This window comes from Tinamus guttatus, unplaced genomic scaffold, assembly GCF_059628265.1.
Source record: "Tinamus guttatus ecotype Peru unplaced genomic scaffold, ASM5962826v1 Tinamus_guttatus_pri_ptg000397l, whole genome shotgun sequence".
NCBI lineage: Eukaryota > Metazoa > Chordata > Aves > Tinamiformes > Tinamidae > Tinamus > Tinamus guttatus.
Window position 1 is genome coordinate 1,385,679 of NW_028288931.1, and position 11,521 is coordinate 1,397,199.

Genomic DNA, 11,521 nt, shown 5'->3' on the forward strand with positions numbered 1-11,521 from the left:
ACACCAAAACCCACAGATCACTAAGTCTCACCCCCTGCTTCCCGTGGGGAATCCGCGCCGCGGCAAACCCTGCACACTCGGCAAACATCCGGATTTCACAGCGTGCCGGTGTCACCAGCCCGCAGCGCCCCAGGCCGTGCCGGATCCGCATCCCACCCGGGCACGCAGGGATGCCCGGGGGACCCGGTGCCCGGCCTCGCTGCAGCCCTGCGCCCTGCGAGCCCCGAGCGAGGAGCCGGGGAGGTGCCGGTGGCCGCGTCCCCTCCCCGCGAGCCGCCAAGGGCCGAGCTCCGGGAGCAGGAGGCATCCGCCGTTACCAGGACAACTGGGTGCTTTCCCGGAGGCTGCCGCTTGCCGCTGTATCCTGCAAACCTGCCCAGGGCGAGGAGATGCCCGGCGGACCCGGCACGAGCCTTTCCCGGCAACAGGGAGCGGATGCGGAGCATTTTCCCAGCTTTGGAGCTGCTGCAGGGCATCCGCTTGGTCCCCTCCGGCTCCAGGGAACTGGGAAAGAGCCCCCCGGGGTCCCCAACCTCGTGCCAGAAGCAAAAGGATGCAGATCCAAGGGGTCGGGAATGGGGCGCGATGACAGAGCCCTCCCCATCACCCGGAGTCTCCAGCCTTGGTGCCAGGGTGCGTTTTCACCTCTTCTTTCCCCTCTGCTGAGCATGGAAAACAGGAGTCCCACGGGGCAGCTCCTGGGCACAAGGATGCAGCAAAGGGACCGGATCCAGGCCCGGCTCCACAGGGCTCTCTCCCATGAGCTGGGAGAGAAGCAGTAGCTTTCCGGAAAGACAGGGAATTGCGCAGCGAGCGTGCGGGGCCAGGCAGTATGGAGAGCAGGCGAGTTTACACCCGGCAGAGGGGCTGGGATTTAACCTGGAGCATCCAGCACCAGGAGCCGCGCGCCTGCAGCCGGGGGCACGGGCAACTTTGCATGAATATTCATGGCCATTAATATCCATGAGGGCTGCAGAAAGTCTCCAGTGCGGATGCTTCCAATGCCGCTTTGCTGCTGGAGCGTGGCGCTCCGTGCACGGTCCTGTGGGTCTCCGCAGCAGGAAAACCCAAAGATTGGATGCCGGGAAACGCTGGGCCAGTGAGAGGGGCTCCCTCCTCTTCTTCCCCCTGCTTTTCCACTCGTGCCCGCCATGGGAAAGCCCCCACCATGGGTTGCATTTCGTGGGCTCCATCCCATCCAAGGCCTCGTCGGAGCGGCCGTGCTTAGCAGGAGCGGATTTGCATGCAGCTTATTAGGCTCCCTGCAAATACGGCAAACCTCGTTCAAACACATTTCGGTGATAAAATGATATTGACTCTGAGTAATTAAAAATCATTTCCATATTCAAATACGGCTGATTGAGGAGAAATGGCTTCCTCTTAATTGCCTGGAGGGGAATTATCAACTTTCGCAGCGCGGCAAATGCATCTTCTCCTGGCAGCCTGCAAAAGGCCCACGGAAGAAGAGGAGGAGGAGGAGGGTGGGCAGCGGGGCGAAGGTGTGAACGCTGGCAAGGCCATGGGAAGCTGCTTCCCTCCCACATCTCGCACGGTCCAGGGCAGCAGGAATTTCCACAGGGAGCCGGGAGCAACAGCCCGGGTTGACCCCCCTAAACCGGCACCTGCTGCTTCCCACCTCACCCTGGCTCTTCCCAGGAAATGTGGCCTTCCAGAACCTTGGAAAGCCCTGCGAGTTCCACCCCGAGCCCAATCCCTCCTTGGCCAAGGCAGGTTGCTCCGGATGAGCTCCAAGCAGCCCTGCGATTCCCCAGCCCGCTCAAGCCATGTGGATGTGGCGGCCCCGGCCACGGGATGCAGCGGAGCTTCCCGGGAATGGAGCGGTTCGGACGGCGCCGCCAGCCCCCCTCCAACACCCACCAGCGCTAATTTGGCCTCCGCTCGTTTCCTAGGGAAACGAGGCTGCAGCTCGTGCTGAGCCTCCGCGCGCGGGGGTGTGCGAGGGACGGGGGCGTGCATGGAAATGGGGGTGTGAATGGGAATGTGGCGTGAACGGGAATGAGGTGTGTGCTGGGATGGTGTCTGCCTGCGGATGGGGTGTGCATGAGGATGGGGGATGCATGGGGACAGGATGCGCAGGGGGACAAGGTGTGCATAGGGACAAGGTGTGCATGCATGGGGACATGCTCGCCTGTGCATGTATGGGGACGTGCATGCTGTGCATGCATGGGGACATGCTCGCCTGTGCATGCATGGGGACATGCTTGCCTGTGTGTGCATGCATGGGGACGTGCATGCTGTGCATGCATGGGCACGTGCACATCTGTGCATGGACAGGGACATGCACATCTGTGCGTGCATGCATGGGGACATGCTCGCCTGTGCATGGACAGGGACATGCACATCTGTGTGTGCGTGCATGGGGATGTGCATGCTGTCCATGCATGGGCACGTGCACATCTGTGCATGGACGGGGACATGCACATCTGTGTGTGCATGCATGGGGACGTGCACATCTGTGCATGGACGGGGACGTGCACATCTGTGTGTGCATGCATGGGGACGTGCATGCTGTGCATGCATGGAGACGTGCACATCTGTGCACGGACAGGGACATGCACATCTGTGCATGCACGGGGACACGCTCCCCTGTGCAGGAGCCCCTGGCAGCCCCCGTGGGCAGCACCGGCACCGGGCAGAGCCGCGGGGCTGCCACGGGCATTCCAGGTGGCTGCCACCAGCTCCGTTGGAAGCCGCACGGGGAGCAGCCCCCAGCGCCTCTCCCGCTGCTCCGGGGAGTTTCGGGAAAGGCAGGAGAGCGGCCGCTATTAATAGCAAGCGGAGCCATCGCATCCGATTCCCTGCCTAGCCGGTGAAGAGGCCGTGCCTGCGCGGAGCGCGGCCGGACGTGATTCGGCCCGACGGCAGCGGGAGACGCTTCCCGCTGCCAGCGGGGAAGAGGCGGGAGGGAAAGGATCCACGGAGGCACCAGGAAAAGCGGCAGCAGAGCAAGCAGCGGGAGCGGATCCGCATGGACAGGGCTAACGGAGCGCGGGATAAAGCAATCGGGCTTGTGCCCAGAGACCCCCATCCCTTCAGCATCCCTATGGATCAGCGCCCCACATCCCCTAGGAGCAGCACTGCCTTTCCTGGGAACCGAAGTCCAGCTCAGAGAGTGGGGCCCGTCTCATTCTGCAGGATGCTCATCCTGGTGCCCACTGCTTCCGAGGGGAAAATATTTAAGATAAAGCCTCAACACTGAGGAATTAAAAAAAAAAAAGCATAATTAAAGAAAATTTTGCAGCATGTTGGAGACAGAATAGGATCATTGTATTTGCCTCCCACATCCCAGATGGATGCACGGGCACTGCAGACAAACTCAGAGCATGTGGGGAACAGGAGAGGCAGGGAGGGAGCTAGACCAGGACGTGTGTGAGCAGAAATTGAATTTTTATCGTTTTCTATGTAGATTGTGTTTATTCATCTGTCTCCTATCCATCTCCCCCTGCATCTCCCTATTTCTTTTACAAAATTACTTTCCTCCTTTGGCCTAATTTTGTTTGTACAGATAGCAGCTGCTTTCTTCCATTTCAGCATAAAAAATATCATTGTAAATGAGGTGCTATATATCCCCGGCAGAAGTTTTAGCAGCCGCCCGGAGCACATTAGCCTTTTGCTCCTGCAGGGCTGCATTTCCATCACAAAGAGCTCACGCTCCCTGCTCGTCCTTGCAGAAACAGCTCCCGCCACCCATGCAGCAGCACCTGCTTCCCAAAGCCGTCTCTGGGAATAAAATCCAGCTTTGCCACACAGGGGTTTCCTAGGGAAAGCATCCCGGGAAGAGTTGCATGGAAAAGAGAGAAGGATTGCTCCCTGCCCGGGAAGCGGAGCCAAGTTGCAGCGCGCGGCATTAGGGAAACTCGAGCGCGCTGCGTGATTGATCCCCCTGGGAACTCCCGTGGAAAATGCATGGAATTACTCATGCAGAGCCCCGCTGGCACTTGGGTCTTTTGCGAGGACACGAAGACAGCGGCGTTCCCAGCTGCTCACCCGCTGCTTGGGATTTGCTCCCGTTTGTTATCCGTAACAAAGCAGCCCCAATTCCCAACCAGGATGGGAAGGCGTCTCAGGCTGGGCTCCCAGCGATGAGCGGGGAGAACGTTTTTATAAACATGGCACGGTGAAGCAGAGGAAGGCCAGGAATATGATGGATTGCGTTCCTGGGGTTCTTTGCACCAGGAGGAACGAGCCGTGAATTGCCGAACGCTTCCCCGTGGCTCTCAGCGTTCCTGCTCCTAACGCGCTTCCCTCCCCGCGTCAAAGAGACGGATATCCCAAGGCTTCCCAAGGCTTCCCAAGCCGTGGCTCCGCATGCAGCCCATTGCTCATTTGCCCAAACGGCCTCGCTCCCTCTGCCTTCCCACTGCATCCCACCTCCATGGTTGGGAATACGGGGAAGGAAACCTGGAGGGCTGGACAAACAGCAGGAGGCAGGAAGGAAGGGGGCTCGTGGGGATGCAGCACCGATTCCCGGGAAGGATTCTGCTGAGCGGAGCATCCAGCAGGGAAGTGCCCTTGGGAACCATCCAGGAGGGCATCGCGGCCCCTCCATCCCCAGGGCCTGACCCTTGGCCATGGCCGGAGCTCGATCCATCGGGCAGACTGTGTCAACACCCGGGAATTACACGTTCCGCCACATTGCCCGGTAATTGCAGCTCCAAAAAAGCAATTACTGCAGGAGCTGCTCGGCAGCACGGGAGGCACCACGCTCCTTAGGTACCGAATTTCACTCCTGAGGACGGAGCAGGGAGTCGAAAGCCCTGGGATTTTCCCCCGTCAGGCAGCAAAGTTTTACCCGAAGGAAACGCTTCCTTCTGGGCTGGATGTGCCAAAGGAGGGAGGAAGAAAAACAAGCAAAATGATGCAAAACCTGACACTTTACTGCAGAGCGGGAGCACGTCGCGACGTGGGGGTGAGAGACGCCCCTTGGCTGCATCGTGCCGAGGGCTTCGCTCGCTTTGATGACGGGGAAGAACCACAGCGCTTCACAGCATCCCAAACCCCACACGGCTTTTTGTTTTATTTTGATCTTATTTTTACCTTTTTTTTTTCCCCAAATTCCAGGAGACGGGCAGGGAAGGGCCCTTGGCTCCTATGTGATGAGGATTGGCAATTGGCTCATGATGGCTACGGTCAGCGTCACAGCGTGGTGCCACCGTCACCCGCACCCACCATTCCCCACCTCCCTGCCCCAAATCCCCCTCCTGGCGGCACAGGGAGAAGCCGCGGAGCTTTTCCAAGCACGGATCCTCTCCCGCTTCCCCCCGGAACCTCTTCCCAGCCAGAGCCGCATCCGCGTGCCGGCATCCCCAGGGATGCAGCGGGTACCGCTCAGCAGAGCCCGGGGCCACGTGTGGCATCTCCGGGGCCAGCGCCGAGGTCAGGGCAGCCCCGAGCCGTGCGCCGAGGCAGCGCACGCAATTAGGGAATTAATTATCGAGCGGTAACGGAGATTTCATAGCTCGGAGCTGTCACATCAACAGTGTTTTGTCAACCGAGATGACGACTGGTAGAATTATTACTGCGGTGCTGGGCCTGAAAGGAGAGAGAGACTTGCGGGGAGAGGGGAGGATAAAAATATAAAAGGAAGAGATAGCGAAGAACAAGATAAGTGGGTTTTGTTGCTAATGGAAGCTGGCACCGGCTCAGAATCGCAACTATTATAGGACAACACACTACAGCGCTAGTGGCTCTGAATGATCCACTTAATTAGCAACCAGCACGGAGCAGCCCCTGCCCGTGCGCGGGGCCGGCCGCGCTCCGGAGAGCCTCCCGGTGCTCCCGGCTCCTGTTTTGCTGGAATTCATGGTCGCGGCATTGGGATGCGGCTCTGCGCCGCTCCCGGCTTCGTCCCCGCTCTTGGACCCACAGGTGGCCTTGGCGGCTGCCACCTGCGCAAGCCGGGCACAAGAGCAGCTTATGTAAATTATTAATAATAACACCCGGCGCTTCCGAGGGCGCCGTTCGGCAGGGATCGCCGGGCTTTGCAAACACTAATTAATTAAGTGCAGCGGAGAGCGCGGGAGCCGCCAGAGCGCAGGGCCCCGGGGTCGGCAGAGGCTCCCGCACCGGGATGAGCTCCAGGCTCTTCCTGTTTCTCCAATGGGCATTCCGGTGCACAATCCCGACCTCCAGGGTGGGCATTCCGGTGCACGATCCCGACCTCCAGGGATGCACTGGGTTTTTGTCCCCGCCACTTTGCCCCATGGCATTTTGCAGCCCCACAAGTGCTGGTGCAGCAGGGGGATGCCCATTCCCAGGGCCTGGTGCATCCCTGGGATGGGATGATTTTCCTGGGAGCAGCAAGCTCCGAGTGACAGAGCTGGGAGGTGATGTCCCTCCCAGGCCCCACCTCGCTTCCTCTGTGCTTTCCAGGGCCAGATTTAAGCTCCGTATCCAATAACACACAGAAATAACTCACCGCCCTCCCACTTGGGAAATTGATTCCTTCGCTTCCCACCCGGCTCCAGCTTTAAATATCCCCATTTAAATGCAGATGGTGCCGGCTCCTGGTCCCGGTGCGGGGGACGGGGCAGGCCAGGCAGCCAACACATCGCTCCCACTCATGGGATGAAGCGAGGAAGAGGAGGAAAAGCCCCCGAGGAAGCCGAGCGACCCCCCCAGCACTTCGCTGCTCCGTGCGGATCCGAGCATCGTTCCGGCCCCGCGCCGCCGCACGGAGCGGTGCCAGCGCCGTGTCGGAAACCGTGGGCAGAAAAGAGGTGCCCTAGTTTTTAAGGGCAAAATCTGGAGGGGGAAGACGGAGCCGTGGAGCGAGCGCAGACGGCATCTGCACCGGCTGGCGGAGCGAGCGCCCACGGAGCGAGCACGGAGCACACCGGGATCACGGGAATGGGACCGGCCGCACCGGGACCCAGCAAGGGACCCGCTCCAAAGCGGCCTCCGTGGGATGCGGTTGGAGAAAAAGCAACTTTCCTGCAGAAACGAAGTGGGCAACAGGGCGAGCGCAAGGCGCGTTTGCATATGCGAGCGCCTTAATGCTATTTTAGCACCTCTTGGGCTATTTTTATCCCAGCTGAGACGCGACAGAAGGACACGGCCAGAGGAAGGGGGAGGAAGGAGCCGAAATGTGGGGCAGAGACGGACGGGGCTGGAGGCCGCCCTGGGAGGAGCTGGCGGGGCCGCACGTGCCGGGGACACGGGGACAAACATGAGCTGCTCCCTGCGCCTGGTGCTGATGGAGACCTTGGAGCCTCTCAATGCTGGTGCCGAGGCCCAAATCCAGCGGGATTTGGGGGTTTTTCCCCCGGCTGCTGCGCTGGGGGGATCACAGGGAGCAGCAGGAGGGACGCGGATGTCCCATGTCCCCAGGCCGGTGCCAGCAGCGAGGTGGCACCCGGTGCAGCTCCCTGCCTGTCCCCGGTGCCATGGCAACCTCCCCACGTGGGCTAGTGACAGAGGCCGGGTGGCTTTGGGGGGTGGGGGGAGGTCCTTGCAGCCCCGGGATGGAGCCGGGTCCCAAATCCGTCCCCATGAGGAAGACGGGGATGGAGGCGACAGGAGAGACACTTCCCTCTCCACCCCACCCCTGCATCTCCAACTCAGCCCTGGGGTTTAGCCCTGTTTTGGGAAGGAGCCCAAGGCAGGAGCAGCAGCACCGACCTCTCCCCAGCCCATGGGAATTTCCTATGGATGCTCCGGAGCCTGCGGGCAGCGCCGGGGCCGTGAGCATCCCCTGCACAAGGCAGTTAAACAGGAGCGCCCAGGAGAGGGGTGAGGGAGCCCCAGGGAGCAGGGACAGCGCGTTGCAAAAGGGGCCTCTCCTGGCGCAGGCTCGGGGTCTCCCCCATGCAGGAGCCGAGCACGCTCCTTAACAAGCTCCATAGGAGACACGGGATATCCCTGCAGCGCCGGGAAAGGGCCAGGGCAGCATCCGAACGCCAAAGGCGGCTGCGGGGCCGGGAACGCGGCAGGGACGGAGCAGGGATGTCACCGTGCGCTCGCCCCACGCGTAAACCAGCGGCCACGTCCGCTGCTCCCCCGGGCTCACGCTAATGAGGCGGCGATAAAACCCAGCCGACGGGTTATTAATAACAGCAAGCGGCTCCCAGCGCCGGCCCGCGGGCCATAAATCCATGCAAACACGGAGCAAGAGCCGCAGCGAGCGGTCCAGCAGCATCAGGGCAGCTCCACATCCAATTCCACAAGGAACTGCCATGGCCGGAGCACAGAGATTGCCCCAAATCCCTCTGGGAAGGGCTGCAAACTCCCAAACTCGGCAGACACCCGCCAGCTTCGCATCCCATTCCGGGTGCAGTTTGCAGCCCCGAGGCCGCGGAGCACCTGCTTGCCCCCACACTGAAACACTCGGTATTTTATGTGTCTACAAGAAAATACCAAGTGGAGTTTGTAAAGATTAGGCACATTTAAATGCAAATTGTGTTATTTCTGTCTTGAAAAGTGTCATTAATACATTTTCTGCAATTTGCAGAAATCAGCAGCAATTATTTTTTTTCGAAACGAACCATTAGCCAACTTTCGTTTGAAGGAGGAGGGGGGAAATATCAAGAAAATCATTATTACATGACTGACACATTTCCTCCCAGGTCTCAGAGCTTTTCTCATACTCAGAAAAGGAAGCGAGCGGCTCTTCCACGCATGGGATGCGACAAAGCACAAGCTGCTTCCTCTCCTGCTGCTCTCCAGAAGGGTTTGGTCACATGCGTGCATGCAGAGGGTGCATGCAGCGTGCATGCATGCAGAGGCTGCATGCAGCATGCATGCAGGGGATGCATGCAGCAATCCAGCCCTTGGGTGCTGGAGCATCCCCCTGCTCGCTTGGCCAAAGCCTTTTGCTGCACATTTCCCCATGCAGCCGTTTATCAGAGCAAAATTGAGCCCGTGCCAACGTGCTGACCCCGAGCGGAGCTCCCACATTCCTACGGATGTCGGACACTGCAGGAGGGGAAGGCAGGGCAGGAGGGCTGTGCACTAACCCCGTGCAGCAGCAGCGCCCAGGCTGCACGTGCCCATGAAATATGCATGGAGCGGTTTTAGTTCAACCTTCGAGCGAGCTTTCTCTGCTGCTTTGGTGCTAAATGAAAGGAAAACGGAGGCAAGAAAGCAAAGCTCGCCTGCGCTGAGATTAGAAGAGAAAGGGGAAGGAAAAGAAGAAAAAGGCACCTAATCTTATTTGATTCATCAGGGTGAAAGCGAAGAGCAAATTTACATAACACTGCGAGTGCTCATTAACTGATGTTAAATGACAAGCCGGCACCTATAGGATAGCGCGGAGCTCCCGGAGCCGCGTGCGGAGCTCCCTTCATCCCGGTGCTGCAAAGGGCCTCGCTGCCGAGGACGCCTTCAAAGCCTCCCCGGAGGCCGCGAGCGGCCGGCGGCAACGGGGCAGGAAGCCCCTTTCCTGCCCCAAAAAGCCCCTTTCCTGCCCCAAAAAGCCCCTTTCCTGCCCACTTTGCTCTGGCCCCGGGATAAGAGGGCAGTGGCGGGAGGAGCATCTCGGAGGCGGGATGCAGCATCCTTGGAGCATCCCGTAGCACCTCCGGCCCATCAATCGCAGTCCCCATTGGCCGGAGCAGCCGCTTGCGACAGAGAAGCGGCCCTGAGTTCGGCCCTGAAACGCCGGGTCCCCAACTGGACGGTGACAGATGGGCCCTGTCACTTCTCCCAGCCTTTGCCCATCGATTTTCCCCTTCTTTTTTAGCACCGATAATAAACAGCGCGTGCGGCCCCAGCGCGGCAGAGATGTCCACGCAATTACCTGCCGGGATGCGGGCGCTGGCAAATGGGATGATTAGAGCGGGCAACGGGCACAGACTGCAAAGCAGCCCCGGGACGGAGGGGAAGAGCCCTGCCAGCCCAGAGCACCGAGCCGGGAAGGAGCCACGGAGCCAAGCGAGGTTAAAACCCAGGGAAAACCTATGGGATGGGTCTGGAGAGCCTGGATGGGTCCCTGCTCCAGGGGCAACACTGTTTTTCCCTGGTCAGGTCCTGCCCCAGGCTGGGATTTATTTGCTCCAGCCACCAAATTGCTCCTGGGAGTAAACTCACCCGACTCTCATTGCGCTCTGCAAAATCCCCACTGCTCCAGCTGCAATTCCCAGCGCTGCCCCCATCCAAGCCCTTGTCCCCAAAACCCTCCAGCTCCCCAAAACCCAAGCCCCGGCCGCAATTCCCGGGAAGACACAGGATGCCCAAGGCCAGGACCCGGCATCCAGCTGGGCCCGGTGCTCCGGGAGGCGCGCGGCTGCTTAAGCGCCATAAATTGTGTTTGGGTTACCTGCGGAATGCTTAATCAAAACAGCGTATTTCACCCGACGGCTTGACAGATTTCCTCTCCACTTTTAGTAGCTTTTTTCATGTCCTCTTTTACTCCGATATGGATCCAATATCTCCTGCAGCGGCGAAGGCCGTAAAGATAAAAAATGGGGTAATTGTGGCAGAAGTTTATTGGTGGGAAGACGCACGCACTCGCAAACCAGCCCTGACAACTATTTTGGGGGCCGATCCGCTGCACGGATAGACCCTCCGCAATGAATCAATCCCTCCCCGCCGACGCCGGCCACGCATCCATAAATGCTGCCACCGGCGCTTCCAATCGCGGGAACACGGCTGCGATCGTGGAGGAAGGCACCCAGTTTTGAATATTGCAAGATTTCAGTTGGAAAAAAAAATCCATGATTTATCTCCACGTGAAAGACACAGTGAATATTCCAACGGTCTCGCCTCCCATCGCCGCCAAGGACTGTCGGCTCTCACAGCCTCGGGATCTGGTGCCAGGCTTAAAAACAAGTCTGCGGGGATGGGATTTGCAGCTGGGGCTGCAGCACGTGGCAAAACCCCTGTCTGGTTCCCCCCACGGGGCACTGCCCAACCGGGACAGGAGATTTGGGATGAAAAATAGGAGGAAAGGGAGCCTTGGAGCAACTGGGGACCCGCACGGCCCTGCACCTGACCTGGAGCGGGATCTGGTCCGCAAGCCCGGCTGGGAAGCGAGCGGAGCAAAGGGCAGGAGCAGCGCATCGATTGCTGCTGATTCCATGGAAACCCACTGGCCGGCATTCCCTCCATCCGGAAAACCAGGGCTCCCAGCCGGCAGCCCCGCGCATTCCCGGCTCCCTTCCTTTTTCCCGGCTCCTCCATGGAGTGCAGCCTGGCCATGGGGGAGCCGGGAGCAGCCGCCGCAGCCTCCCGGCCCCTTCCCTCGGGAATAGCAGGCAGATGTTTGCTCCGCGACAATCTGCATCCTGCTGGAGTTGATGGAAATATCCATTATCCCGCGCTCTCATCCATGGAGCCGGCGCTCGCGGGAAGCCACGAGTGGATGGGGACAGCCCGGCCTGGGAGCAGATGGGCAGGTGGCCACAAAGCGGTGGCACAAGGGACAGGCGGAGTCCGGGGCTTCCCTCCAGGAAGCAGGAATCCATACGGATGTCCCCAGAGCATGCGCCATTCCCAAGCTCGCTGGAAGAGCGCAGCAGCATCCCGACATCCCTTTGGGAATTGTGCAGCAATCCCTCCTGGA